This window comes from Calliopsis andreniformis, unplaced genomic scaffold, assembly GCF_051401765.1.
Source record: "Calliopsis andreniformis isolate RMS-2024a unplaced genomic scaffold, iyCalAndr_principal scaffold0019, whole genome shotgun sequence".
Lineage (NCBI taxonomy): Eukaryota > Metazoa > Arthropoda > Insecta > Hymenoptera > Andrenidae > Calliopsis > Calliopsis andreniformis.
This window is the reverse complement of record NW_027480431.1, coordinates 11,455,950-11,464,641: the sequence shown is the minus strand read 5'-3', so window position 1 is coordinate 11,464,641 and position 8,692 is coordinate 11,455,950.

Sequence of the window (8,692 nt, the reverse complement as noted above, 5' to 3'; positions counted from 1 at the left end):
AAACTGTTATATTTATATTGTATCTTATGCTTCGGGCGTTGAATTCTAAGGCCCTAGCTGTTTGATCTGGTGGAGCAACGCCCTAGAGTGAAGCCTAGGTTGCCCGGAACGTAGAAATGACCATAACTTTCATACTGGTGGCAATTATTCGTTTTATATGACGGAAAAACTGTTGTATTTATATTGTATTTTATGCTGCTGGCGTTCAGTTCTTAGGACCTAACTATTCGATCTGGTGGCACTACGCCCTGGGGTGAAGCCTAGGTTGCCCGGAACGTAGAAATGACCATAACTTTCACACTGGTTGCTATTATTCGTTTTATACGATGGAAGAACTGTTGTATTTTTATTGCATTTTATGCTTCGGTCATTGACTTCTAAGGTCCTAACTATTCCATCTGTTGGAGCAACGCCCTAGGGTAAAGTCTAGGTTGCCCGGAAAGTAGAAATGACAATAACTTTCATACTGGTTGCAATTACTCGTTTCAAACGATTGAAAAGCTGTTGTATTTATATTGTATTTTATGCTTCTGGCGTTCACTTCTTAGGCCCTGACTATCCGATCTGGTGGAACAACGCTCTATGGTGAAGCCTAGGTTGCCCGGAACGTAGAAATGACCATCACTTTCAAACTGGTTGCTATTATTCCTGTTATATGATGGAAAAACTGTTGTATTTTTATTGCATTTTGTACTTCGGGCATTGACTTCTAAGGCCCTAATTATTCAATCTGTTGCAGCAACGAACTAGGGTGTAGCCTAGGTTGCCCGGAACGTCGAAATGACCATAACTTTCATACTGGTGGCAATTATTCGTTCTATATGATGGAAAAACTGTTGTACTTATATTGTATTTTATGCTGCTGGCGTTCACTTCTTAGGCCCTAACTATTCGATCTGGTCGAACAACGCCCTGGGATGAAGCCTAGGTTGCCCGGAACGTAGAAATTACCATAACTTCCACACTGATAGCAATTATTCGTCTTATACGATGGAACAACTGTTCTATTTATTTTGTATTTCGTGCTTCGGGCGTTGACTTCTAAGGCCCTAACTATTCAGTCTGTTGGAACAACGCCCTAGGGTGAAGCCTAGGTTGCCCGGAACGTAGAAATGACCATAACATTCACACCGGTAGCAATTATTCGTTTTATGCGGTAGAAAAACTGTTATATTAATATTGCATTTTATGCTTCTGGCTTCGACTTCTAAGGTCCTAGCTATTCGATCTGGTGGAGCAACGCCCTAGGGTGAAGCCTAGGTTGCCCGGCAAGTAGAAATGACGTTAACTTTCACACTGGTTGCTATTATTCGTTCTATACGATGGAAAAACTGTTATATTTATATTGTATCTTATGCTTCTGGCGTTGACTTCTTAGGCCCTAACAATTCGATTTGGTGGAACAACGACCTAGAGTGAGGCCTAGGTTGCCCGGAACGTAGAAATGACCATAACTTTCACACTGGTTGCTATTATTCGTTCTATACGATGGAAAAACTGTTATATTTATATTGTATCTTATGCTTCGGGCGTTGAATTCTAAGGCCCTAGCTGTTTGATCTGGTGGAGCAACGCCCTAGAGTGAAGCCTAGGTTGCCCGGAACGTAGAAATGACCATAACTTTCATACTGGTGGCAATTATTCGTTTTATATGACGGAAAAACTGTTGTATTTATATTGTATTTTATGCTGCTGGCGTTCAGTTCTTAGGACCTAACTATTCGATCTGGTGGCACTACGCCCTGGGGTGAAGCCTAGGTTGCCCGGAACGTAGAAATGACCATAACTTTCACACTGGTTGCTATTATTCGTTTTATACGATGGAAGAACTGTTGTATTTTTATTGCATTTTATGCTTCGGTCATTGACTTCTAAGGTCCTAACTATTCCATCTGTTGGAGCAACGCCCTAGGGTAAAGTCTAGGTTGCCCGGAAAGTAGAAATGACAATAACTTTCATACTGGTTGCAATTACTCGTTTCAAACGATTGAAAAGCTGTTGTATTTATATTGTATTTTATGCTTCTGGCGTTCACTTCTTAGGCCCTGACTATCCGATCTGGTGGAACAACGCTCTATGGTGAAGCCTAGGTTGACCGGAACGTAGAAATGACCATCACTTTCAAACAGGTTGCAATTAATCCTTTTATACGATGGAAAAACTGTTGCATTTTTATTGTATTTTATGCTGCTGGCGTTCAGTTCTTAGGCCCTAACTATTCGATCTGGTGGCACAACGACCTAGAGTGAGGCCTAGGTTGCCCGGAACGTAGAAATGACCATAACTTTCACACTGGTTGCTATTATTCGTTCTATACGATGGAAAAACTGTTATATTTATATTGTATCTTATGCTTCGGGCGTTGACTTCTTAGGCCCTAACTATTCGATCTGGTCGAACAACGCCCTGGGATGAAGCCTAGGTTGCCCGGAACGTAGAAATTACCATAACTTCCACACTGATAGCAATTATTCGTCTTATACGATGGAACAACTGTTCTATTTATTTTGTATTTCGTGCTTCGGGCGTTGACTTCTAAGGCCCTAACTATTCAGTCTGTTGGAACAACGCCCTATGGTGAAGCCTAGGCTGACCGGAACGTAGAAATGACCATAACTTTCACACTGGTTGCTATTATTCGTTTTATACGATGGAAAAACTGTTGTATTTATATTGTATTTTATGCTTCTGGCGTTGACTTCTAAGGCCCAAACTATTCCATCTGGTGGAACAACGCACTAGAGTGAAGCCGAGGTTGCCCGGAACGTAGAAATGACCATCACTTTCAAACTGGTTGCTATTATTCCTGTTATATGTTGGAAAAACTGTTGTATTTTTATTGCATTTTGTACTTCGGGCATTGACTTCTAAGGCCCTAATTATTCAATCTGTTGGAGCAACGAACTAGGGTGTAGCCTAGGTTGCCCGGAACGTCGAAATGACCATAACTTTCATACTGGTGGCAATTATTCGTTCTATATGATGGAAAAACTGTTGTACTTATATTGTATTTTATGCTGCTGGCGTTCACTTCTTAGGCCCTAACTATTCGATCTGGTCGAACAACGCCCTGGGATGAAGCCTAGGTTGCCCGGAACGTAGAAATTACCATAACTTCCACACTGATAGCAATTATTCGTCTTATACGATGGAACAACTGTTCTATTTATTTTGTATTTCGTGCTTCGGGCGTTGACTTCTAAGGCCCTAACTATTCAGTCTGTTGGAACAACGCCCTAGGGTGAAGCCTAGGTTGCCCGGAACGTAGAAATGACCATAACTTTCACACCGGTAGCAATTATTCGTTTTATGCGGTAGAAAAACTGTTATATTAATATTGCATTTTATGCTTCTGGCTTCGACTTCTAAGGTCCTAGCTATTCGATCTGGTGGAGCAACGCCCTAGGGTGAAGCCTAGGTTGCCCGGCAAGTAGAAATGACGTTAACTTTCACACTGGTTGCTATTATTCGTTCTATACGATGGAAAAACTGTTATATTTATATTGTATCTTATGCTTCTGGCGTTGACTTCTTAGGCCCTAACAATTCGATTTGGTGGAACAACGACCTAGAGTGAGGCCTAGGTTGCCCGGAACGTAGAAATGACCATAACTTTCACACTGGTTGCTATTATTCGTTCTATACGATGGAAAAACTGTTATATTTATATTGTATCTTATGCTTCGGGCGTTGACTTCTAAGGCCCTAGCTGTTTGATCTGGTGGAGCAACGCCCTAGAGTGAAGCCTAGGTTGCCCGGAACGTAGAAATGACCATAACTTTCATACTGGTGGCAATTATTCGTTTTATATGACGGAAAAACTGTTGTATTTATATTGTATTTTATGCTGCTGGCGTTCAGTTCTTAGGACCTAACTATTCGATCTGGTGGCACTACGCCCTGGGGTGAAGCCTAGGTTGCCCGGAACGTAGAAATGACCATAACTTTCACACTGGTTGCTATTATTCGTTTTATACGATGGAAGAACTGTTGTATTTTTATTGCATTTTATGCTTCGGTCATTGACTTCTAAGGTCCTAACTATTCCATCTGTTGGAGCAACGCCCTAGGGTAAAGTCTAGGTTGCCCGGAACGTAGAAATGACCATAACTTTCAAAATGGTTGCAAATATTCCTGTTATATGATGGAAAAGCTGTTGTATTTTTATTGCATTTTATGCTTCGGGCATTGACTTCTAAGGCCCTACCTATTCAGTCTGTTGGAGCAACGCCCTAGGGTAAAGTCTAGGTTGCCCGGAACGTAGAAATGACGTTAACTTTCCTACTGGTTGCAATTACTCGTTTCATACGATTGAAAAGCTGTTGTATTTATATTGTATTTTATGCTTCTGGCGTTCACTTCTTAGGCCCTGACTATTCGATCTGGTGGAACAACGCTCTATGGTGAAGCCTAGGTTGACCGGAACGTAGAAATGACCATAACTTTCAAAATGGTTGCAAATATTCCTGTTATATGATGGAAAAGCTGTTGTATTTTTATTGCATTTTATGCTTCGGGCATTGACTTCTAAGGCCCTACCTATTCAGTCTGTTGGAGCAACGCCCTAGGGTGTAGCCTAGGTTGCCCGGAAAGTAGAAATGACAATAACTTTCATACTGGTTGCAATTACTCGTTTCAAACGATTGAAAAGCTGTTGTATTTATATTGTATTTTATGCTTCTGGCGTTCACTTCTTAGGCCCTGACTATCCGATCAGGTGGAACAACGCTCTATGGTGAAGCCTAGGTTGACCGGAACGTAGAAATGACCATCACTTTCAAACTGGTTGCAATTAATCCTTTTATACGATGGAAAAACTGTTGCATTTTTATTGCATTTTATGCTTCGGGCGTTGACTTCTAAGGCCCTAACTATTCAATCTGTTGGAGCAACGCCCTAGGGTGAAGCCTAGGTTGCCCGTAAAGTAGAAATAACCACAACTTTCATACTTGTTGCAATTGTTCGTTTTATACGATGGAAAAACTGTTGTATTTGTATTGTTTTTTATGCTCCTGGCGTTGACTTCTAAGGCCCTAACTATTCAATCTGTTGGAGCAACGCCCTAGCCTGTAGCCTAGGTTGCCCGGAAAGTAGGAATGACGACAGCTTTCATACTGGTTGCAATTACTCGTTTTATATGATGGAAAAACTGTTGTATTTATATTGTATTTTGTGCTTCTGGCGTTCACTTCTTAGGCCCTAACTATTCGATCTGGTGGAGCAACGCCCGAGAGTGAAGCCGAGGTTGCCCGGAACGTAGAAATGACCGTCACTTTCAAACTGGTTGCAATTATTCCTGTTATATGATGGAAAAACTGTTGTATTTTTATTGCATTTTGTGCTTCGGGCATTGACTTCTAAGGCCCCAACTATTCAATCTGTTGGAGCAACGCCCTAGGGTGTAGCCTAGGTTGCCCGGAACGTAGAAATGACCATAACTTTCACACCGGTAGCAATTATTCGTTTTATACGATGGAAAAACTGTTGTACTTATATTGTATTTTATACTTCTGGCGTTGACTTCTTATGCCCTAACTATTCCATCTGGTGGAACAACGCCCTAGGGTGAAGCCTAGGTGGCCCGGAACGTAGAAATGGAAATAACTTTGACACCGATAGCAATTACACGTTTTATACAATGGAAAAACAGTTCTATTTATTTTGTATTTTATGCTTCGGCCGTTGACTTCTAAGGCCCCAACTATTCCATCTGTTGCAGCAACGCCCTAGGGTGAAGCCTAGGTTGCCCGGAAAGTAGAAATGACCATAACTTTCATACTGGTTGCAATTATTCGTTTTATACGATGGAAAAACTGTTGTATTTATATTGTATTTTATGCTTCTGGCGTTCACTTCTTAGGCCCTAACTATTCGATCTGGTGGAGCAACGCCCGAGAGTGAAGCCGAGGTTGCCCGGAACGTAGAAATGACCGTCACTTTCAAACTGGTTGCAATTATTCCTGTTATATGATGGAAAAACTGTTGTATTTTTATTGCATTTTGTGCTTCGGGGATTGACTTCTAAGGCCCCAACTATTCAATCTGTTGGAGCAACGCCCCAGGGTGTAGCCTAGGTTGCCCGGAACGTAGAAATGACCATAACTTTCACACTGGTCGCTATTATTCGTTTTATACGATGGAAAAACTGTTATATTTAAATTGTATTTTATGCTTCTGGCGTTGACTTCTTATGCCCTAACTATTCCATCTGGTGGAACAACACCCTAGGGTGATGCCTAGGTTGCCCGGAACGTAGAAATTACCATAACTTTCATACTGGTTGCAATTATTCGTTTTATATGATGGAAGAACTGTTGTATTTATATTGTATTTTATGCTTCTGGCGTTGACTTCTAAGGCACTAACTATTCGATCTGGTGGAGCAACGCAATAGAGTGAAGCCTAGGTTGCCCGGAACGTCGAATTATCCATCACTTTCAAACTGGTTGCAATTATTCCTGTTATATGATGGTAACACCGTTGTATTTTTTTTGCATTTTATGGTTCGGGCGTTGACTTCTACGACCCTAACTATTCAATCTGTTGGAGCAACGCCCTAGGGTGAAGCCTAGGTTGCTCGGAAAGTAGAAATGACCATAAGTTGCATACTGGATGCAATTATTCGTTTTATACAATGGAAAAACTGTTGTATTTATATTGTATTTTATGCTTCTGGCGTTGACTTCTAAGGCCCTAGCTATTCGATCTAGTGGAGCAACGCCCTAGAGTGAAGCCTAGGTTGCCCGGAAAGGAGAAATGGCCATCACTTTCAAACTGGTTGCATTAATCCTGTTATACGCTGGAAAAACTGTTATATTTATATTGTATTTAATGCTTCTGGCGTTGAATTCTTAGCCCCTAACTATTCGATCTGGTGGAACAACGCAATAGAGTGAAGCCTAGGTTGCCCGGAACGTAGAATTGGCCATCACTTTCAAACTGGTTACAATTATTCCTGTTATATGATGGTAACACTGTTGTGTTTTTTTTGCATTTTATGGTTCGGGCGTTGACTTCTAAGGCCCTAACTATTCGATCTGGTGGAGCAATGCCTCAGAGTTAAGTCTAGGATGCCCGAAACGCCGAAATGATCATTACTTTCACGCTTGTTGCAATTATTCCTGTTATACGATGAAAAGGCTGTTTTATTTTTATTGTATTTTATGCTTCAGGCGTAGGCTTCCAAGGCCGTAGCTATTCGACATGGTGGAGCACCGCCCTAGAGTGAAGCCTAGGATGCTCGGAACGTAGAAATGACCATAACTTTCACACTGATTGCAATTAATCCTTTTATACGATGGAAAAACTGTTGCATTTTTATTGCATTTTATGCTTCGGGCGTTGACTTCTAGGGCCCTAACTACTCAATCTGTTGGAGCAACGCCCTAGGGTGAAGCCTAGGTTGCTCGGAACATAGAAATGACCATAACTTTCACACTGATTGCTATTATTCGTTTTATACGATGGAAAAACTGTTATATTTATATTGTATTTTATGCCTCTGGCGGTGCCTTCTTAGGCCCTAAGTGTTCGATCTGGTGGAACAACGCTCTAGCGTGAAGCCTACGCTGCCCGGAACGTAGAAATGACCATCACGTTCACAGTGGTTGCAATTATTCCTGATATACGATGGAAAAACTCTTGTATATTTATTGTATTTTATGCTTCTGGCGTTGACTTCTTAGGCCGTAACTATTCGATCTGGTGGAGCAACGCCCTGGAGTGAAGCCTAGGTTGCGCGGAACGTAGAATTGGCCATCACTTTCAAACTGGTTGCAATTATTCCCGTTATATGATGGAAACACTGTTGTATTTTTATTGCATTTCATGCTTCGGGCGTTGACTTATAAGGCCCTAACTATTCCATCTGTTGGAGCAACGGCCTAGCGTGAAGCCTAGGTTGCTCGGAAAGTAGAAATGACCATAAGTTTCATACTGGTTGTAATTATTCGTTTTATACAATGGAAAAACTGTTGTATTTATATTGTATTTTATGCTTCTGGCGTTGACATCTAAGGCCCTAGCTATTCGATCTAGTGGAGCAACACCCTAGAGTGAAGCCTAGGTTGCCCGGAAAGGAGAAATGACCATCACTTTCAAACTGGTTGCATTAATCCTGTTATACGCTGGAAAAACTGTTATATTTATATTGTATTTAATGCTTCTGGCGTTGGCTTCTTAGCCCCTAACTATTCGATCTGGTGGAACAACGCAATAGAGTGAATCCTAGGTTGCCCGGAACGTAGAATTGGCCATCACTTTCAAACTGGTTGCAATTATTCCTGTCATATGATGGTAACACTGTTGTATTTTTTTTGCATTTTATGGTTCGGGCGTTGACTTCTACGGCCCTAACTATTCAACCTGTTGGAGGAACGCCCTAGCGTGAAGCCTAGGTTGCTCGGAAAGTAGAAATGATAATAAGTTTCATACTGGTTGCAATTATTCGTTTTATACGATGGAAAAACTGTACTATTTATTTTGTATTTTATGCTTCGGGCATTGACTTCTAAGGCCCTAGCTATTCGATCTGGTGGAACAACGCCCTAGAGTGAAGCCTAGGTTGCCTGGAACGTACAAATGCCCATCACCTTCACACTGGTTGCAATTATTCGTTTTATACGATGGAGAAGCTGTTGTATTTACACCGTATTTTATGCATCTGGCGTTCACTTCTTATGCCCTAACTATT